The sequence below is a fragment of the Cyprinus carpio genome, chromosome B24 (assembly GCF_018340385.1).
Source record: "Cyprinus carpio isolate SPL01 chromosome B24, ASM1834038v1, whole genome shotgun sequence".
In the NCBI taxonomy this organism is placed as follows: Eukaryota; Metazoa; Chordata; class Actinopteri; order Cypriniformes; family Cyprinidae; genus Cyprinus; species Cyprinus carpio.
In genome coordinates this window covers 22,931,951-22,959,905 of record NC_056620.1, presented here as the reverse complement: position 1 = coordinate 22,959,905, position 27,955 = coordinate 22,931,951, and the positions used below count along the sequence as shown (strand labels likewise).

The following is a 27,955-nucleotide window of genomic DNA, read 5'->3' as shown; positions in this document are numbered from 1 at the left end:
CGGGTGGGGTGTGTGGTATCTTATGGTTTGTGGTGAGCGGGTGTTAATAGAGTCTCGCTGGCGTTAGGGAACTGAAGGGGTTTGAAGACAGGAAGCCCTAATTACCCGGCGACGGCAGTGACGGGAAAGAGCAAACGAATGAGAGCCACTTCACGGTCCTGTGAGGAAGAGAGGGAAAGAGAATAAATAATCCAGGCTAATTAACTGGCATTACCGTTCTGCTTCAGTTCTCTTTACCGTGCCGCCCATGACGTTTGTCGTTTGGTGGATGCTGCATGAGGAAGAGCAAAACACACAATTAAAATGAGAGTCTGGGGCATTTGTATTCAGAAACCTGGTGAGATGGTCCTGAATAATTTTGGAAATGTTTAAAAATTATATAGAGTGTAAGATGATGCAGGAAGTTATATTTAAGTTTTAACTTTGTCTCAGATGCTTCTCCTGCAGTTGATTGGGAGAAATACATACCTGGGATGTACCAATATTAAAAGTATTGCCAATAAAAATAAGCAGATGAGAAAACAATACATATGTTGTGTCTGATAATCAATCAATGGCCAACATATACAGTATGTATTTAAGAAATAATCATAATAATGCAAATCGGTTCTATTTTGTTTAAATAAATGACTCAAAAACACTAAATCAAAAAAAAAATATATCTATATATATATATATATATTATATATATATATATTATATATAATATATATATATATAATATTAATTTTAAAACGCATTTAAAGTATTAAATTTTAAAACGTACAAGTATTTAAAGATTAATTTTAAATGAACGTTAGATGACAGCAAAGGTCATCTAAATGTAAAAATACTGGAAATGAGTGTAAACAAATATCCTATATTGTCCATACCAAGAATATGTAATAAGAATATATTAATTATAATATGAATATATTAATTATATCATGCACCAGTAATAAAAGTAGCCTCAAATAAGTCGATAGTTGTCATAAAGTAAGAGTACACTATTAACACTATAAAATTAATGTGGAAAAAAAATCAATTCATATTGAGATCGTTGGCTTTGGCCCATTTGGAGACATTGTGATCTGAAACCCTAGAGGAGACAAATGTGAGATCAGTGAAGTATTTTCTGAGAAGCAAGAGACTCCATCTAATCTCCTTCTGGAGAAACTAATGAGATGTTAGAGAGATTTGGGATGTTTCTTTCCTAACACAACCAGCTAGTGTTGAGAGAAACAACAAGGCAAGCTCCGCCAGCGTGTTTGTGTTGAATCTCATGTTTTGCTCCGGTCGGCTCAGTGTTCCTCTCTCAGAGGACTGCGGCTGTTCTCTCGTGAAACATCGCTGTCTTTAGAGACGAACACACAGGAGAACAAGCGCTCTGTGGTCTCTGGTAACACTGAACACACCTCCAGTCATCCATCACTGTGCAGCTGATGAAAGGATAAATGATGATGACACTACAGGTTACCGCTCACCTGTCAATCAAACACACCTGTCCGCATGTGACGAGTTGACGTTTAATAAATATGCATAATTATATATTCAAAGTAGGCTTGCCGCGATAGACAGTGTTGACGGTGTTACCGATTTTAAGTCACAACACCGGTTGCATCACTTTCCCACCATGACACCGTTGTTTAGATTTTTTTTAAGTATTTGTTTTTTCTTAAATATTTATTTGAATTAAGTAAAAATACAAAGCTACAATGCTGCGTGCCAAGAGACAGTCACATCACAGATTAGCATAACCGCGTCATCTCTTCTCCCTGTGCTGCGTCTCATTAAAGAGGACACATTGGCCCCATCGGATGAGGACGGAAAACTGACAGCCAACCTGAAAGCCAGCATCATATCTATTAGGGATATGCCGGTATCAAATTTTCATGTTGCGATTAATTGATCATGCTTTACCACGGTATGCGGTATTATCACGGTATTGAAATTAAGTTTTAAAAATGTGGTCATAATACAGTATATAACAGGTTAAATAACTTTTTTCTTATAACAAAATAACTGAACATTTAAATTCAATAAAAGCAATACAAAAAATATATTTACAGTTAACATTTTACACCGATTAAAGTGCAAAAGAACTCTAAAGACCCATATATATCACTTTACAATAAGACCTCATTAGTTAACCTTAATTAATGCATTAACATTCACAATGAGCAATAGTTACATTTGCTACAGAAGTTATTAATCTTTGTTAAAAAATACAATTATTTGATGTTGTTTGATTATTTAATAAAGCTGCAACTTTCAATTTTAACAATGTGTTCTTAAATATTGGAATACCTAAGATTAATGAATGTGATAAGAATTTTTCATTGGCAGTTTGTTAACTAATGAAGCCTTAATGTAAAGTGTGAAAGGAACAATAAAGAATCAAAAACACTTTCAAACAATATCTAGGACATGTTATAGTCCAGATTAAAATGCGGGAAAAAAATTATGGAAATATATAAATATTATTTTAGATTATTTAAATGTTTAGAAAGTAGCAGCTGCTTTATTTATGGGGTTTCCAGGGTAAGGGCTGCAATTTTTCTGCAGTTTAGCGCCATCTGCTGTCAGAGAGTGAATGTGCTATCATTGCAGGGCGTCTCTCACGTGTTTCTCCATGTGCTTCTCTATTTTTACTTCTGTCGCTTGTGCCGTGCTTGTTTACATCAGAGTTCACACTGTCTTTAAGCCAGCAGCATACAGCGGTGTGGTTGTGCATTTTGACCAGTTGTGATGGGAAAAAGTATTCTTAAAAATGCATTTCAAATTCTGAATAATTTGTAATATATAATTATTCTCGGTATTTGGAAGTGCCCACGATAACAATACCGTGCATATTCATTACCGCGATATATCGCAATACCGAATACCGGCACAAGTCCAATATCTATTTTAGACGAGAAATATGAAGCTCTCCCAGAAGCAAGCCGGCAGCTTATGCGCAAGACAACAATCCTGGACACGCGCTACTGGGGTGACTACGACCCGAATGTTGAAGAGACCAAGAAGATGATAGAGGTAGAGGAGGTGATGTTATGTTGGGTAGGGAAGTGAATTCACCCCCTTGAGAGAAGAGGGAGAACAAAATAAGGAGGAACCCGATGTTGAGCCGCTACCCAAACGAAAAAAAAAACTCTGGCAAGTTTATTAAAAAGAAAAGCAGGCACTGCGACAGTAAATCTGATTATTCCAGAAAATTCGTTTCTTATTTATTTGGTTCTATCTTATTTAAACTTTGTGTAATTTATTTAGGCCTATTTTATTTTCTTATTTATTTTAAAAACGTTCTAATATAGGCTAGGCAATAAACGTTTTATGGTTCTTATTTGTTTGGGTCCACAGTTTGCCGATTTTCAGTTTTTTCAGCCTATGCATGGTGCTATTTTTATTCGTTATGTTAATAAAAGTTTTTTTTTTTTTTGTCCATTTAACCCTCTGGAGTCTAAGGGTATTTTTGGGGCCTGGAGAAGTTTTGTCATGCCCTGACATTTGTGCTTTTTTCAGTTTCTTATAATATCTAAATGCTGAAGTCTAATCTCACTGTAATCAGCACAAACTAGGCTATAATAATATGTGAGCAGCATGTATGTACATGATTGTTGTTTTTGAGAGAAAAAAAATGTTATGCGTGGTTAGTGAAAAAACTAAAAAATGTAAATCACTGAATAAGGCAATAAAACACATACAGAAAATTGGTTCCCAGATATTTTGAGAACTGGAGCTTGTAGCCTAGAATTTTTTTTTTCTAAATGATGTGAAAATCATCTTGTTTACTCACTTACAGAAAACAATATATTGATTTAAATTTTCTAAGACACTTTTTTGTTGGTAAAAGTCATATGCGGAGTAGGCGTCAACTATCATGAATTCACACCTGAGAAGACAAAGGCCTGCATAATGAGCTGCATAATGAGCCATTCAGTCAGCTGTGTCACTGAGAGGGATGAGTTACAAGAAAGAATGTGAGGACAAAATAAATCTATATAATTTTATGTTTGTAGTTTATTTAGAATATATTTAATTATCCCACAACATAATTTAATATTCACTGTGAGTGCAGTTAAACAGTGTTATTAGGAAAAATCAAAGCTGACTTTCAAACTGAATTTTTTGCCTCATTTACTCCAGTCACACAATCCTTCAGAATCCTTTTAACAATCTTATTTTCTACAAAAAAACATTTATTGTTATTATTATCATTATTATCATTATTATTATTATTATATTATTATTATTATTATTATTAATGTTGAAAAGAGCTGAGAATATTTTTTTAGGTTTTTTAGGGGGGATAAATTGAAAGAACAGCAATGATTGTTACATTTGTTACAGTTACATTTATTGGTACATTTATATTATTAAATCAAGCTTTTGAATGGATAGTAGTGTATATTGTTATTGAAACTTCATAATATTTCACTTGATTATACATTTAGTCAGGGAATTATAGTTGGGAAAAAGTCTTTGGAAAAAGTCTAACTAGTAAAATGTTTACACGTTATGTGAAAACTAGTACAAGTATATAAATCAATAAAAAGAGACTTACTCATGTTTATGATCTCTGCTGAACTAAAGTGCTTCATTCTTTTTTCTGAGGAAATCCAAATCTCAAATCCTCAACCACATCACATCTTTTGGGGTGAATTATGTCTTATTCCTCCCATCGCGAAGCAAACAGTAAAATAATAAAAACTTGAAGAACAGTCTCGCTGCGTTGTCTTCTGTTGTGTGGGCGTATTCAAAAGCCGCGTGCTTCAGTGAAACATTTGAATCTCAAAAGCGCGCTCGGCGCGGGGGCGTGGTCGCATTAGAAGATAATGAAGTGAGACGTGAGAAAACGGACATCGCGTGTGTTTTCATATGGATTACTTTATCACAGAATTTTGTTTTCAGCAGCACTTGTTTAGTTTAAAAAGTAGACATGTCAGGCTTTCTATAGATATCTCTCTCATGTCTCTTCGTTGAGTATTCACTGAGTTACAGTTCATTTTAATGACGCATTTGTATCTGAAGATCAGCGCAGACAAAGGCTGCAGACAGCACTCCTGGTTTGTTATCTTTATTGTATAAGTGCACAAAGTTTTGTTGTTATTATGTCTGTATACAAAAAAAGTAGGGACCCTTTACAGATTCGATTGATGTATTGCACTTATCTGTACGATCAAAACTGAAAGTGTAATTTAAGTTCTTTTCGGGGTTATCAGGAGAAAATACCCGCGTATACGCGTTAATCGACTCCAGAGGGTTAAACAATTGACGCCGAATTGCCAACTGCCGCTAATTCGAAAGTGAAAGTATAATGCGCACACATTTATAAGCTATTTAAAAGCGAGGAAAAGAGGAAAAGAGGAACCCCCCCAATGGTGATACCAGTATTACCGGTGTTGTCACACGTCGATTTTCCTCACCGCGGCAATCCTAATTCAAAGGCAGCATTTCATGTATACTTCAAGAAGAAAGCAATCCCAGAATGCATTGCACTGTGTACAGTGCTGATGGAAGTTCAATCAAACTGTAAAGTCCAGCCAAAATGACACTGATGCAACAAATCACAGACTGTCAAAATGACGCTCTGTTTTGGTCTAGTTATGACATTGATCAGTGGAAAATGTTTTGAGAAATACAAGATAATATGTGTTTTCATGATTGATAACTAATGTCCTTTATGGAAACAAGCTACCAACGGTTACTGGAAACCTCAATGATAAGATTTGTCCATGCTGTGCTGGGAAGAAGCTTTTAGGTCGAGAGGGAATTGTGGGCAAAACAATATCCGATGTTAATCTCCTTTTCTCTTTGACTGTAAAGAAAAATGATACTCTTTTGCAAAATGTCACTCAAACCAAGGCATTATAGTAATATAATATATAATAAATTTATATTTAAAATATAGCATTATTTATTATTAAACATTATTAAAAATAATATATAAAATAATAATTTTAAATTATATACAGTATACACACATATATTACATTACAAATTTAAAATTATAGAATTATAAAATAATTATCAGAACGAAAAATAAATAATACACATTTATAACAATATAACCTATGTATAATATTATAAATGGTAAATTATTAGTTTTTTATTTTATTAATATTTTACGATTACATTTACATATTTTTATATTTTAATATTAATAATGTTTAATAATATATTTTAAATATGTATATTTTATAGTTATAAATGTGTATGATATGAACACAAAATATAATATTAAGTATTATTAAATATATTCATATATAAAATATTGAATCATATTTTAACTGTAATTTTAAAATGTATAATTGTAAAATGTACTGTTTTAAAAATTCTATTAGATTTTATGTTTTATTAGTATCTTTTATTTAATGCTTATATCTATAATATATATCTTTTTTTAGATTTTTCCTAAATTATTGAAAATAATTCAATAGCTGTTCCACTTTGGCTTGTGGTCACACTGTCACCTCATTGGTGGATCCTCACATAATGAATAAACACAGCACTACGATTTCAGCGAGCCCCATCTGCAACTATTTGCCTTTCTTACACAAAGCCGTTTGTCTTAAACGCCAAATTGATTTAGAAAAACCATGGCAACACACTCGATCTGGCATCTTCCTGAGAGCGCGAGTGAACGGCGAGCGGTGAAGTACCTTAGTGGCTTTTGCAGATTTCTCTAAACTAATTGTAACCCGCAGCCACCCGGCCAAATGAGATTAGAGCAAGGAATTAAAAATGAATGGGGATATCCAGCCAGGTGAAACAGCGAGACAGCGAGCAGTGGGTAAAAGCAATTAGAAGAAACCGTAACCCTGCGCCGGTGAGGCCTGAGGGATGCTTGATGTCTGGTTGTGGGTTTCAAACCCCAATCTGGAGTTACATGATGACTGTGGGTTACCCCACTGAGGCCTGACTCGGGGACGCCCAAAAAAACCTGGCCTTTCCATCTCTCCTTCCAAAAGTTCAGCCAAGTTCCTGACTCGTTAAGGTCTGGTAAAGGGCCGCTTTGGGTCCCGTATGTTATTGGGTTGCTGTTTTTCCCGCTGGATGCCTTCTTGACTGGTGGATGCGCTGGAGCCATTAAGGAGATGAAGCTGTGTCATCGGACACCGAGCGGTATATATAGACACCAAATCCAGACGGGCCTGAGTTACACCTACAGAATAATGCATGCTGCCAAAGCCTGCAATGAGAGCTACAAGGAAGCAGACGGACAAATGACAGGAAACTGATATACGCATAGAAGGAACGTGGCTTTTAATATCAAATCTGAGAGAAAATGATTGCTTGAAGAGGGGAAATTTTGAGTTATTTTTAATGCATAGCATGTCGCCAGTAACTATAAATCCAACTTCTGTTCCTCAATCTGAATAACCAACAAAAAAATGCATTTACAATAAATGCCTATAAAAAAAGTAGTCCACCTCAAAAGGATGATTTAAACAACTTCCCAGCTTAGAAGAACTCATGTACTGTAAATATGTAAACATCTCTTTAGCTTTTCAACTTAAAATGTTCCTAATATAACTAATGTTACTCAGAAATCATCTTTAAATAAGTTTACAGTGAACAATTGATATTGTTCTTGCACCAGAAACACAGATTCCTGTGCTGAACCGCTCATGTAAAAGCACGTGGTCCAGCATCAGGTCAGAAGTGTGAATTGTACGGTGGAGTGGATGTGTGGAGTGTGTGGGTCATGAACTCAATGTACACCTGCTGTCCTGATTGATTAGACTCCAGAGGGTTTAGACTCCAAATGGTGCGTCCTACACAACACACTTAACCTGCGCTGATAGATGCGCCGCATGCACTCATGCATGGACCATATACGCAAAACAAATATACACAAGTTTATCACAATTTCATGCTGTTGAATGTAATGACACGAAAAAAAATATAATCTCTTTGCAGATGCCATATTTCTTGTCACACAAATAAAAATTAATAAAAGTGTTTACTACATTGAATTGTCAGTTTGAAGTGTAATTTCTAATTAAATAGTTTTACTAAAATTGCGAATTGCAAAAATAATGGTCATTTTAAAAAAATATTTCCCCTTCTGTGATTGGACAGGTAAAAAAATAGCCCCGCCTCAAACTCACACCATTGGTTGAGAAAATAGTCCTGTAGCAGATACACTCTTAAAAATAAAGGTGCTTAAAAAGTTCTTCACAGCGATGCCACAGAAGAACCATTTTTGGTTCCACAAAGAACCATTCAGTCAAATGTTCTTTAAAGAACCATCTCTTTCTTACCTTTTTATAATCTGAAGAACCTTCTTTCTCCACAAAGAACCTTTTGTGAAACAGAAAGATTCTTCAGATGTTAAAGGTTCTTTATGGAACCTTTAGAAAATTTAGAAGAAAACTGAAGGAATAAATTTAATGGAACAATCAATATGATCTCTAAATTTAAATACATTGCAATTAAATTAACTTGTACTGTACCTTCTGATCACACTGCAAAAAGTTGTTCTTCATTTTGTGTTGTTTTATAGTGCAAATGTCAAACGATTCTTTAAATCAAGATGCATTTACTTGAGAAGCAACACGACATAAAACAAGAATTGTTTTTATGCGAAACAAATTAAGTGAGTTTATTATTAAAACAACACACAAATGCGTGCCAACAGACTCAGAAAATCTTCATTTCAAAGGAAAACAAGTTTTCATTCTGCATTGACATATCTTAGATTTTGTTTTAAACATGAACTCGTGATTTTGTTCAATTTCTCAGAAAAGAAAGAATTCATACTTTTAATTTGCATCTCAAGTAAATGCTTCTTGATTTGAATATTTTTTATTGGAAAACAAAATAACATACTGAGGAAGATATTCATTTTGCAGTGCATGAAACAATTAATGCCATGGACTTAATGAATTTCCACTTTAATTTTTGTGGGTGAATTAAGACTTTTAAGACCTTTTTAAGATCTTACAAGTAAGATCAAGTCTTTATGACCCAACTAGCCTTGAAATATAAAACATTTATGAAACCCTATAGACGGTGACATTTGACCTTTCCTGTTCAGAATTTGATCGTTTTTAATGAAAGCAGGCCCTGAGTTGGTTAAGGTCTTACATCTTGTATTGATTCAGAATAAGTGCGTGTCACAGGGGATTAGCGTCCTATCGAATGAGTCATGCTCTCTGAAACCAAGCCATTACGATGAAACATTCAGCACATTGTAATGAGCAGCATATACTAAAGAAAGTGAAAGGCCGGATAAATAATTGAGGAGTGTCGGTGGACGCTGCTCGACACCTGTTTGATCAGCGGGTCTCTGCGGGCCTGAGGGTCTACGGATGACTGCTGGGGTCACAAACATGAATAATTGAACGTGAATAATTCCATCTAGTGGTTCAAGCACATTTCTTAAAAGCCCAAAATGGGCTTTGAGGTTTCAACAGTCAACACAGATGAAAGTGCATTAATTTTACAAGAACAGAACGGCAAGATACATCATGAAAATAGGCACATTAAACAAATACTCTAAAAATAAAAATTTCTTGACAGCCGGAGCTTTCCAAAAAATGAGCAAAGAGCATTGTGCTAAACATTTGTTTGTGCTCCGCATAATAAAGTATATTACGATTATTTATATTACAGCAGTGCATAATAATAATTACACTTGTTTCCCACTATTATCATTAGTATTAGGGCTGTGCGATTAAACGAATCGCAATTGCAACTTGAGACATTAATCGCAAAAGCTTGGCTCCGTGTTTAAAAAGAATATAATTTCAGTCTACCTGCTTGCTTATTTCACTTGGATGAAATGAAACATTCAGCACATTTTCCACTTGTTCTTAAAATCCCAAATTCTTAATGAATAAATCAGACTATGTAACATGTTATACTTTAATAATTAACTAAAAAAATACAGTAATTTATTTATAAAAAATAAAAAATCTTTTCAGTGAAATTAAGTAATTAAATTAATTCTGTAAAAGCAGTTATACCATTATAATCTTGCCTGCTGAAAAAAAAAAAACAATAGAACCCCTCCCAAAACATTGAAAATTGAAAATGTTATGGATTTCAGGGTTATAACGGGAATTGTATTGGTTTTAATGCAAACTATAATGGTGTCTATTTGATGGATTCTATTGGTAGGATGTAATATGGCAGATGGCAACCAATAGAACAACAGTAATTCCTGTTGGAATAATGCCAAAAACAAAAAGGAATTTTGTAATGGTTTAATGGAAACTGTAAGAATTTCTGTGATGGTTTCTACTGTTTTTTTGTTTTTCAGCAGGGTAATGATACTCATACTGTGCTGCACATTATTGACAATATTGAGCTGAAACTTGAATTAGCCATTTTAAAATCGCAAATCAAATCGCAATCGCAATACCTGTCAAAAAAAAATCGCAATTAGATATTTTCCCCACATTGCACAGCCCTAATAAGTATCACATCATCATCAGCATAACTATTATTGTTGCAATAATAACTGCTTATATTACTATTACTTCTATTAATACTACAACTAATAATTATAATCATAACAACAATAAAAACAGTATCTGTTTTCGCTATTTTTATTTTTATTAATTATAATACACTGAAATGTTTTATTTTGTAATAATAATAACAATAATAATATTTTTTTTGTTGCTATGATTAATATTGTTAATAAAATAAGATGAAGGAAAACCTTAAAACTATAATATAGAATGATAAGTCACGAAAGTACATAAATCAGCATTTTACACCTGCTCTGAATGAGACTCATATTTACAAATAACCATTTAGAATCTGAACTAAAATATTTAAACAGCATTTTTCCCAACCAATATGGCCATATGTGGAGTAAAATGCCCTGCTGAGTCATGCATTAGAAAAGCTGGAACATTAACCTAGTAAACAGAGTACATTTTTATTTCAAGTTGACTAAAATGTAAACAGGGTTCATTCAAAACTTTAAACATTCACGGTGAGTCTCGCTTTCCTCATTCTTATCAGATTCTCCCTCAGAGCAGACTTGGCCCGGTGGATAGCATCACCACCGCGGGCAAACGTTAGCGCATGAATACTGACGACTCAATGCTCACGGAGCAATATTCTCATGCTGTCCTGTTGGCTGAAGCACTCGGGCCAGGTGCCGTCTGTCCACACAGCACCGTGAGCAGCCTTTGAACACACATTCGCATTTCAGTGAATCAGGGGCACAGTCGGAGGGATGTGTTCTCATGGTGCTACACAATCCGTGACTTGGTTGGGAATGACCGGATTGGGATGGAGCACAAAGAAGCGCTGATCTTCACACTAATACCATCAGGCAGCACTTTCATTTGTGCTAAACCACATCCTCTTAAAGCCCCTAACCTTTTCTCTTTCTCTATTACTTCTTCAATTTCCTCTTTAGTTTGCTCCCATTGTTTCGCTCTATTGTTTTTTGTGTTGCTTTTTTGGATTTATTGGTTTGGTTAGTGATCTTGAAATATTCACTACAATCTTCACCTGCTGGTTTGTGTGATTTTCTTTTTTTCAATTTGTTCAAGTTAGCAAGTATATAGAAGCTATAGCAGCAGTAAAGTAATAGCAGCATTAAATTAATGAGATTTTGAAGAATTTAAACCATAAAAGCATTTATAACTATTTTTTTTTATTTGAAAGAAATCAATACTTTTATTTAGATTGTTTGAATTTGATTGTTTAGAAGTTTATGTTGTTACATTTGTTTTGTTTTAAAAGTTTTTTATTTTCTTTGGAATTTTCTATTCATCAAAGAATCCTAAGAAATAAAATGTATCACAGTTTCCACAATTTTTTTTTTTTTGGCATCACAACTGTTTACAATATTGATAATAATCAGAAATGTTTCTTAAGCAGTAAATTAATCATATTAGAATGATTTCTGAAGGATCGTGTAACACTGAAGACTGGAGTAACAATGCTGAAAACTCAGATTTGATACATATTCACATACAAAACAGCTATTATTTCACATTTTTACTGTATTTTTGATCAAATAAATGCAGCTTTGGTGAGCAGAAAAGTCTTCTTTCAAATACTATTAACTTCTTCAGGAAAAGTACAAATCTAGTTTCATATTATCTCTCTTTATTATTCTCCATATCTGTGATATACAAACATTCTGTGCAGTTAATGCACTATTTCCACAGAGGGAAATGAGACCCATGTTAATTACATAGAAACCATCAGCATCCAGTAAATACGCCAGTCACTGCGCCATTAATGGAAGCTGTCAGTGGAGGAAAGCCGACAGAAAACTAAAGTTCAGCCAAACATCCGCCTGCTGAAACACTGGAAGCACTGCTTAGGTTATCAACCACACAGACTTTAAGTGATGCTTTGAAATTAATATGCTGCTTGTATTATGGATATTGACACTCTTTAATATCAAGCACTTTTAAACAATAAGAACCACAAAGGAGAAAGATGATAATTTTCTAGTTACGACACTTATGCATGTGGTATTTCAATATCTATTTCAATCTACTTCATGGAGATATATACATTTATAATTTATATATTTAATTTTATTTTATGTGATTCAAGAGCATTTTTTGTGTTTATTTTTGTGGGTTTATTTTTTATACTTTTTGATTTTTATAAGAAACTGAAAAAAGCACAAATGTCAGGGCAGGACAGAACTTCTCCAGGCCCCAAAAATACCCTTAGACTCCAGAGGGTTAAGCATATGCCAAATGCATAATATATATATATATATATATATATATATATATATATATATATATATATATATATATATATATATATATATATTAAATTATAGATTCAATTTTTATTTTATTTTTTTACAAAATGTATTTATTTATTAATTTTATTTTTTATGCATCTGCCAAATGCAATGACTTGTATGTCGTAGTTTTCATCCTAAACACATCTCTGTTTTACGTTAATTGCACGTATTACAGATTGTGCCATTTTCAAATGAGATTAAAAGACCAAATATGGTTAATAATTACAAATCAGAAACCTCAATATGAACTCATTTCTAATTAAATCATCTGACCTCTTTATTCTTACTAGATGACCAGATGATGTCTATTTCTCCAGCCACTCAGTTCTGTGATCTATGTTACAAAATCCAGGCTAAAAAATGAGCATGGGCGGGGCAGAAGTCCAGAGGATTCCCTCACTGCCTGTTTCTACACACATATATAAAACAGCACACCCTCTCATACACGAGATCTTCTACTCTCCTCACAGTAGTTCTGCTCCAAATCCTACTGAGACGCCTTGTTTCTGCTGTCTAACCAGGCAGCTGTCTTCTAAGGCAGCATACTCACTAAAAAAAACACAGGATTTTTCCATAAATTCTACACTGATTTTGGGGAAAATCTGCAGAAGTCTGCAGTATGGTAAACATGGTAAAATTCATTAAACAGTGCAGAGAGTGATTCAGCTCTTTCGTGCTGCTGAAAGAATCATTAATCTGCCATAACACTTAATAAACAAACACTTAAAGGGTTAGTTCACCCAAAAATGAAAATTAGCCTGTGTTTTACTCACCCTCCAGGCATCCTAGGGGTATATGACTTTCTTCTTTCAGACGAATCCTGTCGGAGTTATATTAAAAATGGCCCTGGATTCTTCTAAGCTCAATCATTGTAGTGGGTGAGTTTTTTTGTTTAACAGTCCAAAACACGTTAAATAAAGCGCACGGATCCGTAATAAAGCGTGCCTCACACGGCTCCAGGGGGTGAATGAAGGCCTCCGGTAGTGAAAAAAACCTGGCATCCTAGACAGGTTTGACATTAGCATGGAGCTAAGCTAATGATTCAAGTCTCCAATAACCATTAAAAATACACTGCACTCAAAAAGAATAAAATAAAAATACACTCCATTTTTAATTAAACTACTTAAGACATAAAACTACTTTATTCATTTTAATTGTATTGAATGAATTATAGTTTGTATTCAGAATAACATTAATTTTTCTTAATTTTTGCAGTGTATTCTGGGATTGCATTCGCAGAGGAGGAAACATGCAATGCCGCATTACAATTTGGAAGGTGTACTCACAAAGTGGCCTTTAAAATGCTGTCTAGTTAAGCAGCACACTAAGTATTGGAACAGAACGACTCTCTGCTTATTTTCCACATCATTTTCTCTCTCGCTGTCTTCTGCTCTCCATCCGTCGCTCACTAACTCTCTCCTCCGCAGGGACACGGAGGCCGAGAGCAGCTATAATCTGCTGTAAAATTGGGCCATCAGCAAGAACTCTCACATATTTAGCTCTCATTGGACACTGTTGCCCTCTGAACCCGTGCCAGGACAGAGACGAGGAAGAAACACCTTCAAGAAAGCACTCAAAACAGTATTTCTCAGAGCTTGCCTTTCTCAGACGAGCACGACTGTAAATAGATGAGAAGCCTGGCAGATACTCAAACATGGAAAGCGATAACCATCGGGAAATGTGAGACGGAAGCTGGCCTGAAACCCAAAACAGACACAACTGGACCTTTTCTTAGACCTAAAATACATGTGAGGTCATCAGGGTCATCGGAGGCTTGTGTTGACCACGATAAGGACAGGAACAAGTACTGTAGGACGTAGTTCATCTTTCTTAAGACACTGGCCTGATGGGGTTTGAGATAGCGCTTCAGTATCAGGCTGCTTATACATTCATTATCCGATAAAATGACTTTTTCACATCTGATGACTTAAGAGTTTGGAAAACGTAATTATGACAATCTAATTTTTCTTTCTCTTTTTCACCAGATGGCCACAAAAAGGAAGCTTTTTAGCTCTACTTCAACAAAATGAAGAGCAAAAACACATGCATTAAAGATAACTGATGCTTTATCCATGCATTTAATGCATTTACAAAGCCAATGTCATCAAAACTGCCCCGGGGAATGATGGGAAATGTTGTTTTGTTGCTTATAAGTTGGTCTAGTATTTTCTGGTGAGCTACAAAATGTGCCATCAGCATATACAATAACTAAATAATGCAAATAATTCAATAATTAAATCAAATTTACATATTTTGAAAAGCCTGTGGTCACAATATGCTTTCAGTGTACAAAAAAGAACATCACTGCTGTGGCGACTATTAAATATGAATATGAAATATGAATAGATTTTTTCAAACATCCACTACTGATCTCTAAAACCTTGAGACTTCAGAAATGAAGTGAAGCATTTGAGCAATGATACAGACTTGACAAACTTGTTTTGATATTTCTAATGCATTTTAAAGTGTGAATTAAGGTGCTGTTTATCCAGACGGGCCTCGAACGAGAAAGAAAACACGGTGAGACACAAAGACGTGACAATCTTCAGTAAATTGGATTGTGAACTAGCACTCAGCCTAGTCACCGGCACATTCACATCCTGAATAAGTTCACTTTGGTGAATTTGTCATCCATAAAAGCACAGGGACATATTTTTGTATAACTGTGAAAAATGGCTGACAGTCGCTGATGTGTTTTCATTAGGCAAAACGAGACAAAACAATAACGTCCGCTGTGTTTGTTCCTTTTCTATCAGCGCTCTCTCCTCTGTTCTTTTCATCTGTCTCTCTCATCGTCGGTCACTTCTCTTAATGCACCATTAGCAGAGAATACCAAGTGAACTTGCTGATAATGTTCCCGCTCTCATTTCTGTATGTTCTTTCTCTTGTTTTTCCATCCGTTGATACCTTGATTGGGTTGTGAGGGCTCCATTAGGAGTGTGAACCCCGAGGCTGTGTTTATGCCACTGCGCCGTGAGACCCTTGCTAGGGTGCAAATGCAGTCACTCGATTACACACCCCCTGTGCCGAACAAACCCTCTCCAGTTGGGCTCATTTACGCTTCACAAATAATAAAGGTCTTCATCCCCTACACTTTTACCAGTTTATTTGGCTCTCTGATGTCCACTTATAATGTTAATGTCCAAAAATTGTTGTAATTTAGTTTTTCAGGACCATTTCCACTCTTTTTGTTACTTTACTTCTATGAGTTCAATATGCAGATGAGCTCTACTGTGATTGGCTGAACTCTGTATTAATAAACATAAGTGTAAATCTAAAACTCTAGGGCCTGGTTTCACAGACAGGGCTTAGACTAAACCAGTATTAGACAATAGTTCAATTAGGACATTTAAGTAATTTTTATAAACGTGCCGTAGAAAAAAAACATTACTGGTGTCCATCTTGAGACAAAGCAAAGGCATTGTTATATTTTAAGATCAATCAGAGCAAGTTTCTTTCAGTTGAAACAGATCAGATTTACATTTTAGTCTGGGAATAGGCTTAAGCCTTGTCTGTCAAACCAGGGGTAAAACTATAGGCACTTAACTAATCCACAACTATATATATATATATATATATATATATATATATATATATATATATATATATATATATAATATATATAATAAAAGAAAAAGTTCTTTTTTTTTTTTTTTTTTTTTTTTTTGGGGATAGGACTTTTTTTTAATAAATTACATTAAATAAATAATAAATATATAAACTGCTTTCTAGTTAAACATTTTTCATGTGAATTTATTTTAATTTGAATTAATTTTATTAGTTTTTTTACTGTACATCTATCAGTTCGATATGCAAATGAGCTCTAATGTGATTGGCTGAACGCTGTGCATAAGTGTTGGTTTAAAAAATATATATATATATATTACTTATTTCACAGTGTGGCTTTATTTCTGTTTTTAAACTTTTTCTCACAATTATCCATTTATTATTATTATCATTATATTATTATTATTTTAGTTTATTATTTATTATATATTATTTATTATTATTATCATATTATTATTATTATTTTAAGGCTTCTATGCCAAATAAAATGGCAGGACCAAAAAAAATTTTAACAATTTATAAGATTAAATAATATATTTAAAAAAAATATATATTATTATTATTAAAATTTTAACAATTATTTTTATTATTATTTTTTGGTTATGTTTTTGTTATTTTTATTGTTTAGTTTTTATGATATTGAAATATTTTATTTTTATAATTTAATTTTTTATATATAATGTTTAATGTTTTATTTAATTTATTGAAATAAAATTAACTGCAATTTAAAAGACATTGTCGATAAAGTTTTAATTTACATGTGTACATTTATTAAAACCATTCGATTTATTGTCCAAACAACAAAGCAGCTTTATCTTCAATACGTCTTGATCTCTGAATCTTCCAGCATGCTATAGTCACATGGCCTCTCAAGTTCAGTAGTCTGGACTGCACAATACAGGCGTAAAAAAATACATGCAAATCAGAAACCGAAACCCGCAGTCGAAGCAGATTTTCCGCCACTGCCTGAATGTGATCAACATGATCCCTCACATTTTACAGCCGTGTGCTTCCTGTGCTCATCTCTGTCTGAACGGAAACGTCTGCTGTAACCAGATTCTTGCGGGCAGATAGATATCTCAGCAGCGTCGATCATGTCTGACCACATACATGAAACCATGTGATTACGTAATACTGATGCTATATTTGTGCAAATGCCCAAACATTTAATACTGGGAATTGAACCCAGGATATCGGCGTTTAATGAATTAGAAGAAACTATTAGTAAATTACAGTGGATGTATCATCATTCAACTTATCTACTCACTAAATCAATTCTTTTAGGCACAAAACAACATAAAGTCTCAGTTTTACGGTTAATGAAACTTAAATCTGGATAATTACTGACTTAGTTCATGATAGATTATGATTAGATTATGATAGGGCCAAATCTATTATATATGTATTTGGACACTGACACAATTTTCACAATTTCAGCTCTGTATGCCACCAGAATAGAATTAAAATTAAACAATCAAGATGAAATTGAAAAGCAGACTTTACGCTTTAATTTAAGGGGTTAAACAACAATATAACATAAAATGCTTAGGAATTACAACCATTTTTATACACAAATGTAATTGGACAAATAAATATAATCATAAATGAAATGTAAATTTTTGATATTTTGTTGAGAATCCTTTGCAGGCAATGACTGCTTTAAGTCTGTAACTCATGGACATCAGCAGAGACAGGGTTTCTTCTTTGTGATGCATTACTGCAGGTGACCCTCTGCGTTTGCTCTGGTGAAGTCTTCTTGACAGAGACACGTCTGCCTCCTGGAGAGTGTTCTTCTCTTGGCTGGATGTTGTGAAAGGGTTTTTCTTCACCATGGAGAGGATCCTCTGATCATCACCACTGTTGTCCTCAAGGGACGTCCAGGCCTTATGTTTCTGAGATCACCAGTGCATTCTTTTTTTTCTCAGAATGTACCCAACAGTTGATTTTGTCGCTCCTAATGTTCCTGCTATCTCTCTGATGGATTTGTTTTGTTTTTGAAGCCAAACAATTGTCTGTTTCACTTGTATGGAGAGATCCTTTGACCGAATGATGTGGTTCACAGCAACAGCTTCCAAATGAAAATGGCACACTTAGAATCAACTCCAGATCTTAATTGACCTGCTTAACTGATGTCGAAATAACGAAATAATAGCCCACATCTGTCCATGAAACAGCTTTTGAATCAACTGTCCAATTACTTATGGTCGCTTGAAAAAAGGGGAGGTACATATTAAAGAGCTGCAATTCTTCAAATATCCTCAAAGAGCTGAATACCTTCAAATCAAGGATCGGAGAGTGTGCACTTTAAAACCATATTCATTATATAACTAACTTGAATATGTTTTGGTCAGTAAAATCAAGGATCGGAGAGTGTGCTGTTTTAATTTTTTTTAATTATATAAATGAATTGAGTATTTTTTACATATATAGCACATATGTTTGTCTTTAGATCTCTTGTCACGAGGATAACACAGTGTCAGCTGACCTGGATCTGTGAACCTGTGTGAGCGCCGTGGCTAAAAATACAGCCGACCAGGAATGACAAACATGTAAAGTCTGATTCTCTCTCTGAGACACAAGGGACCTGCACCAGCCGGCAGACTGCAAAAAGAAAACAAGAAGTGTAGAAAAATGTGTGCATATGTGTGCATCTGTCTATGTCAACACAAATGTGTGCTGTTTCTACAGGATTCCAGTCTCTTGCATCATATAAAGCACAAAATCCACAATAACAGCCTTATAATAATTAAGGAATCAGTGTTTAAGTATAAGTCATGGTAACATATATTTGTCACTGGTATTCCGTGGTTTGCACAGGGTCACTAATAAGAGTAAATGTAATACTCAGGTTTGCAAGCACTTAACTAATCCACAGCCGTTAAACAATTATATTTTCTCTTCTTTTCTGCATTTTGTCTTTCTTATAAACTTGGCATTGTATACTATGGACATTGTTGGCTCTGTGACAAACTGCTTGCAATGTTCCTCATTAGTAAGCCACTTTGGAAAAACATGTTTGCACAAATAATAAATGTACATGTTCAAAAATAGAAAACATTGAATGAATGCCATTGGGAACCAAAGACAAAATGTTTTGAATGAATGCCATTGGGGACCAAAGACAAAATGTTGAGTTATTTATTAAAATTATTATTATTACTATTTAATAATAAAGTCCTATCCTCGAAGCAATGATTCCCGTTTATTTATTAAATGTGATAAAACCTTTTTTCTAAAGGAGACATTTCCGACATCTGTCTGTTTATCCATAAGGCCAATAAACCTTAAAACTTCAAGACTTTTTAATTCTAAGTTTAATTCTACTGTCTTGGATTTAAATTCAAATGCAATTCAGCATCTTCAGGTTTATTATAGTCACAGTAATGCAAGTACATTCAACAGGGCTGCAAACTTGCAATCCTTATGTAAAGCATCTTTCCAGCCTTAAATCTGCATTTCACCCCCCCGCGGCATAAAAAAACCTGATGAAGCAGAACAAATGAAATACATTTCCTTCTGAAATAAAATGAAAACATTAAAGAAAATGTGCAAAAATAAATGTGGTGTTATTTAAATGAACTATTGTGAAAGATACGAACACGCTTGGTTGCATCTGTCATATTTGTTCTTCAGTTATAGATTAATATCTTAATTTTTAGTGCAGATGGGTCTCTAGGCAACTGAAGCAGGAGATCGCTGGATCATGAAGAACAGAGCTGTATGTGTGTATGTGTATTACAGACTGATATCTAAAATCATATTAATAAACAAATAAAAACCAACCTACATTAAAGCTGCAGAAATAATGCGTCACGGTTAGTTAATGTTTCAATATGTGACAGAAAACACACACAAATGCAAAAATCAGCTTGTGTGTGTGTTTAAAAGCCCTCAGAGCTACTTATGTTTGGAAATGAGATCACACTGTCTGCAGGGATCCGATGTCTCTTCACTATCCCAACAGGCTTTTCAATCAATAAGACATCAAGACAGAACGTCTCTAATAATAGCAGGTCAAACAATGGACAGAACTAATACTTACACACACAGTTCTGGTGTAATAACAGCTCCTCTGAGTAAATACTGTGCTGTGTGGAGACTCAAATCAAGTTTAGACACATCCGCGGACCCCTCTTTTTTGATTTAAACACTAATAAACATCATATAAAAAAGTGAATTGTGCTTGGTCACTTTAAATGTCTGTCAAACGGCCACTTCCTGGCTAAGTGGGCGGGTCTTGTCAAAAGTTTCACTACTGGTGAGTTTTAAAAGTTCTCCAGAGGAAAAAACTTTATGAGTGATGGGACTGATTTGGGAGAGAGACATTGAGATGTGGGAAATTTGCATGTTATTTGCATTGCAGCAGCTGAGAGTGACAATGGCAGGCAGAAACATGTGTCGGTGGGATTGTGGGAGTTCGTCGACCGCAGTCGGTACGATTGGGTTGCGTCTGAACATCACACCTGATTCTGGCTGTAACCCCTCACCGCAGCTCTGGGCTCCAGACTCTTTGAGTCCTCTGAGGTTATTTCCATATTCAAATAAGCTGTAGGAGAGGGATTTGCATATGGCAACAAACGTCTGTGTTTAATTCATTAAAACCGAGAGAGAAATGTGATGCTCTGAGCCAAATCAGAGAGAAAACAATAGACTGAATGACAGACAGATCAATCATGACAGAACAGACAGACAGACAGATAGTTTGAAAGAGAGATAGATATAATGGAATATATAATAGAAGAATATAATGGAAGATATACAACCCCAATTCCAGAGAAGTTGGGACGTTTAATAAAAATGCAATAAAATCAAGAATCTGTGATTTGTTCATTCTCTTTAACTTTACTTTAATTGACAAAAGTACAAAGAAAACATGTCCAAAGTTTTCACTGACCAACATAAATGTATTTTTGTGAAAATATTAACAAATTTAGATTTTGATGGCTGCAACACAAACCAAAAATGTTGGGACAGAGGCAAAATAACAGTTAAAAGGTTATAGAATATCCACGTTAAACTGTTTTGAGACAGTTCACAGCAAGCAAGTGAACTGGTAATAGGTTGAGGTATCATGTTTGGGTATAAAAGGATCATCTCAGTCTTTGCAAGCAAAACTGGATCATGGCTCATCACTTTGTGCCAAATTTCATGAGAGAAGTGTCAAACAAATCAAAAATCCCATTTCGCAATGCAAAATTGCAAAGATTTTAGGTCTTTCACCAACTACCACACATAATGTTGTGAAAAGATTCAGGGAATCCAGAGAAATCACTCTGAATGTGAAAAAAAAAGAAAAAAGTGAAAGTGACATGACATACAGCCAAGTATGGTGACACATACTCAGAATTTGTGCTCTGCATTTAACCCATCTAAAGTGCACACACACTATTACTCTAAGAGAAAGCTATAGGCCTACATCAATTCAAGCAGGATCTGGCTACAGACATGCACTCTTAGACATGCATGCGCACTCAGACTCATGCACTCTCAGACACGCGTGCGCACTGTTTAAGGGCACGCACAGGCCACAAAACGTAATGCACAGGAACTATTGTAAGTAGTGTTGTCACGGTACCAAAATTTACCAGTCAAAATCCACGGTTCTCTGTACCAATTTCGGTACCAAAGCAAAACACAAAAACATGCTAATTAAAAAGTACATTATTTCTATTAATAAAGTCAAACAAAAATAAAATGTACCCCCCCCCCCCAAAAAAAAAATGCAATTCTTTATACTTAATTGAAATTGTGTTTCAAGTTTTTCCGCAAGTAATAAAAGTATGGAAAAAAGTTAAAGATAAAAGATGGTAAATACCATCATGTCCTCCTGTTAGTTTTTTTTTTTTTTTTTTTTTTTACCCTAATAAACACCAAGAATCCGGCAGGAGGATGTAATGTGTATCAGGAACAGCATCATTAGATTAACACGTGACAATGATTGGCTGATGACACTACACTGTCTATATTCTAACAACTGGAGACTTCCTAAAACTCTTCCACTTCTTTTAAAGTATAGAGTTAATTAAAACCCAACTGAATATCAATACAGTGCTGCCTTGCGGGTTACTGGGGTAGTCAACAAATTAGACGTCTATAAAGCCTCTGCATGTGTTTCCTCCTCCAGCTGTTGACAGAGATCTCCAGGGGAGCGTCTCAGTATCCGACCCCAGCGTGAGGCTCTGATGATGGGATCAGTGCGCAGGGCAGCATGGGGCTCAGCTCCGGAGCTCAGACTCTGAGCCTGATCTCTTAGACGCCCCGTCTGATCTCACACAATCTCCAGCTGCTTAAAGACTCTTCTGATGGAGACTGAGCTCATGACACACTACACTAACTGGATTTAGACAAAAGTTAAGCAAGATTTAGCTCAGGTTAAAGTGCAAGTTGAAATTAGGTTTAACTTAAAGAGATCATAATTATTGCTATAATTAGACATACAAATAGAAAGACATTATTAGAAAGACATTATTACATAATTACATAAAAATATGTAATAATAACAGAAATATATATTTCTATTGTATTGTACAGTACTTCTTGAATAATAATAGACATTATTTTTTAAGAAACACAATATTGGATTTTTTTCATGTTTCATGTTTTAATTTAAACAGTAAATTTCTGTTCTGCAGAGTTTTGTTTGCCAAAAAATGAAAGTAATTATTCAAATTTAATTTGATTATGTTTAGGCTAGCAAAGAGGCAGAATATTTCTGGTACATTTCCAAAAATGTCCGAAATCTTCCGAAGGTTTCCAAAAAATCCTGGAAGGTTTCCGGACATTTACCTGAAATTCTCTGCCACTTTGCAACACTAATCACATTTTAAAATAAATACACTTGATTTAATTTTATGCCTTCATTTGATTACCAAATTTAAATTAAATTTTTGATAATACACTTGTATTAAATTATAAAACACAGAATCCAGAAATATTAAAACAGCCAACAGAATTTAAAAAAATGAACACATTTCATAGGGCACAATTATTGCTTAAATGTTAATATATTTAGAAACTGAATATACTAATAAATTGGTGAAGTTTTATGAATTCAACTGACCTGTCATGCATTTTAATTATTATTATTCAATTCAACCATTAAAATCCAGAAAATTCTGAATGGAAAATTAAACTTGAGAAAAAATAAATAAATAAATGCGAATTTGGGAAAAAATTAAATAGGCTCTAAATATGTCATTTAGAAACTCAACTAATTTTATGTCACATTTTAAAGGTCTCGTCTCATTTCCCGTGTTCTGAAATTACAAGCTGTGCTTCTGAATCACATCAACACTCTCTTACAAATGTGGGAGAAAAACGAACTTGCAGAAGAAACGTGAGATGAAAGTCAAATGGCTCATGGTTGGATTTCTGTTCTTTTTGGGAATGGTAAATGTCAGGCTAAAGCCCGGGAGAGGCCACGGCTCATTTCCATGGGTGGAACGATACAAGTCTGTTGTCAGAGCGGACACTCCGGACCACATGTCAGCATTTCCTTCAGCTTGTTCTTCCAACAGAGGCACAGAAAATGCTTTTGTAAGCCCTTCAAGACTCACAATAGCCTGTGAACAAGCTTCACAAGAAGAGTCTGTTCACGTTTGGTTGGCAGTTTTTCTCAGTCAGGTCGATGTTGACAGCCAAATATGATCAATAACTACAACTGTGCCAAACTCAATAAACTGAACAGAGAAAGACAAGGTCTTGAGCACAGAGTCAGCTTATCAGATAAGACTGGAATTGTAAATGCAATGCAATTGCTAATATGCAAATTGCTATGCACTTTCCATTATATATATATATATATATATATATATATATATATATATATATATATATATATATATATACAGTATAAGCATTTTTTAATGAAATAAATACTTTTGATGAATTTGTTTTGATGGTTTTTCTTTTAGAAAACCATGCACCAATAAATCATTCACAATAAGACCAGAAATGTCTATTAAATTGTCAGTTATTATTACAAGTTGACTTACAGTAAGACTCACAACAGCCCAATATGATCAATATGAGAACTACAATTATGCCCAGTGAATGAAAACGAGTAACGCACAGAAAGAGCCTGCTAGTCAAATATTGCTTGGCTCTTAATGAGAAGGTTCCTGCCAAGAATCGGGCCGTAAACGTGGAGGAGATCCCTCACGGAGCCCACGAGACAGGTGCAGCCCATGCAGATGATAATCTACAAAACACTACTCAAGCAAATGAAACAGGCTATTTTTAGGAAACTGGTATCACAAAGCTGCTGTAGGGATATAATCAGATCCCTGAGGTCATGAAGGTGAGGTTTCTGCTCAAAGGGTCACTCCAGAACTACGACTGCGTTTGTATGTCAACAATGCGGCTCTAATGCGTTCAACACCAAGAGCAGCTGGTAACGTCTCACGGTTCAGTAAAGCCAAGTCGATCACACAATTCCTGGAAAACACGGTTAGCAAGCGGAAAAGCGTCCTGACATTCATCACATGCTGAGAGGAAAGTGTTATTGTGTAGCATCAACTGGGCCCTGTGAATTCTGCAATGCAGAAAATATGGATATGAACAGGTGTCTGTGAATCTAGCACAAAAACACTGCTATTGAAATGCGAAGTCTGCATGTTCTCTTTGAATGAGTGGCACAGTTTGGTCTACTACACACTCAAGCACGCGTGACGCTCATGGTGTTTACAGCATCTTGCATCATTATATTAAAAAATGAACACATGAACTTCATCTCCAGAGCTGCTCTGAGCATAAACTATAAACAAATACACAAAGAAACTAAAAGGTCTTCACAACAACCCACCAAAAACTTCAGGACATATATATATTAATTCAATTGACTACACATTAAAATTTAATCACACCATTACAACGGAATCCAGAAAATTTAAAACAGAAAATACAGAATTTGGGGAAAACTGAATTTGGGACCAATTAGAACACATTTCATAGGGCCCTAAAATGTAATTTCTGTTAAACTTTTAATAAACTAAATTAAATTAATTTTATATGTTTCATGACTTAAGTTTATACATGCTTTTGGATATTATACATGCTTTTTAATTACTAAAATGTATTTTAATTCAGAAAAAAATATCATAAAACAAAATTGTGGAACAAATAAAGTGGAATTTGGAAAAAAAAATATATATTTCATATTTCAATGCCATTTCTTTTAAAATTTTAATAAATTGTTGTTAAATTGTATAAGTTTCATGACTTCTATTAATTAGAACATTCAAGTTTCTGTTAACTTTTAATAAATTGTTCGTAAATCATATTCATTAGGTTATCGTTTCATGACTTTATTAATTAGACCTGCTTTTTGATTACTAAAACTTAATTTAATCAGTCTGTAATTAAAACAGAATAGAAAATAAAATTTAAAAAAAAACAGAATTTGGAGAAAAAATAAATAAAACAGACTTCAGAAAAAAAAGAAAAAGAGAGAGATTTTATAGGGCTACATCAGAGTATATGAAGCAGATTGAGAAGCCAGTGCACCATGGGAAATATTAGGTTGTGCTCTTTTTACCCTGGCTCTTTTTACACGTTAGCTTCCTTCACTTTCACTGTCTTCCTCTTGTTTTCATGGGTAATGCACCCGAGTTGGGTTTAAAACTCAGAGTGATTGATTAAGTGCCGGTCAGATCAGCGACGGACAATAGAGAGTAGGAAAGGGCAATCCATCACGATGAAGGCTGATGCCAACGCACAGCACACCAGATAAATGGCTGCACGAAAACCAGGAAAGGGAAGAAGAAGAAGAAAAAAGAAAGTTTCCTCCTCCCGTTCCTCCTCTCCACTCACGAGGGGAAGGATCGGAATCCCCGCTTCTGGAGCAGCACGGTTTTTCCACCTGAATTATGCATGAGTGAATCAAAGTGTGTGTGTCGTCATCAAGGCCTGATTCTAGATTATGTGTGTGTGGGCGGATGCATATGTGTGTGTGTTTCAGATAGATGGCAGCTTTCATCGTTGAGTCAGTAGCTAACAGAGGAGAGAAACAAAATGTGAGACGCTGCTGTAAGTCAGAGGAATTTGTGTGATACTGATTCCAGTCTTACAAACATGTTTACATCATCACTGAAATTACAAGATAAAACTACTGATGTCTTTGTCAAACTCAAATTTCGAAATAAAATAAGGTTGAATTTCATTAAAGCTCATGTAAAAACACTAAAAGAGCAAAACTGACAAAAAAGGTTGTTTGCTCAAATAATGGATCCTGATTGGAATAACAATCCTTTTAAGCCATTTCAGAGCAAATACATAATCAAGATATACTGGCCTATTTAATATCGTCATGAGTATCAAGACATTAATGCCAAACTATTATATTGCTAAAAGGCTGAAAAGAGCTGTAAAAAGCTATACACTCTCAAGATATATTTTATCATCCAGCCATAAGACTTGACAGACTAGTATCACATATCAGCCCACTTTAGTTAAAAAAGAGAAACTTCTGCAATCTACTTTCTGGTCATATTAGAGCAGTGGGCTTCAGAATGACTTAAAATTATTTTAAGTAATTATATTAGAATGATCTTACCTAAAAAACATAAAATCAAGATTTAAACTGAAATCATAGTTTTTTATAAATGTTTTTACTGAAGAATATACAGTTCCTGAAATTTCTAGAATCAGAAAATAAAAAATAATACAAATAAATAATATAAATGTAATACAAACTAATATAAATCAATGAAAACTGTAAATAAATAAATAAATATTATTTTATTTAGTATAATCAACACCCCATTTCATCATATTTAAAGTTGAAATGCATAAAGGAAATTCAAATATTGTACTTTAATGGCAGATTTTATATCAAAAAGGTTGACAAACATTAAATATGAGGTAAATAAATAAAATAATCTAAATACATAAATGCTGCAGATAAATAAAATAATGTAAACAAATAAATAAATACATTTACTAATTAATATGGTTAGGAGTAAATACATTATTTTAATTATTTATTTTAATAAAAATTCTGTTAACAAAAATGTGTGTGTAATATATATATATTTTTTTTAAAGTTGTTTCATTTTTTAAAGTTGCAATCATAATTAAAGAAGATCTACAAAGAGAAATTCAAACATTGCTTTTGAGTAAAAAGGTTAAGAACCATTGCAGTTGAGTCATTAGTAACCACTAAACTGTACTGCTTAACAAGGTATGCTAATGTCCTGTTCCAGCGCAGGTCAGGAGGGTGCTGGGTACGGGACGAACACCAAACAGACAGCCGAACACATAAACAGTGGAAACTATGATGGCTAGCGTGATGCTGTGCAGTCCACAGCTGCACAAGAACGTTAACCATCAGCTGAGAGCAAACATCTGCTGTCACGAACCTCAAGAGCAGACTCACAAAACCTGCACGTCATGTTTGCGTGATTTCACTGCATCGTAGACACTAACCACTCCCAATCCAGTTCAGCCAGGAGCTGATTTGCATAATGGCTTCAGTAAATAAGCACTACAACAACACAGACTTCACATAAACGACGCCACCTGCAGGGGCGGCGAATCCTCCCTTCAAATCTCTCTCCAGCGACTGATCTATGAGACATTATTTGATCAAACCAGAGTTATTGAGCTAGAACAGTCGGAGGTAATCGCACAAGCAAAACAAACAAACCGCTTCAGATTCCCACCGAA

At 34.4% G+C, this 27,955-nt stretch overlaps 1 protein-coding gene across 2 annotated transcripts in view; it reads right to left on the bottom strand.

Moving 5' to 3' along the window:
- The window catches only part of kcnh2b (potassium voltage-gated channel, subfamily H (eag-related), member 2b), a 160,977-nt gene that overhangs the window by 117,193 nt on the left and 15,829 nt on the right, over positions 1-27,955 (bottom strand). The window lies entirely within an intron of this gene.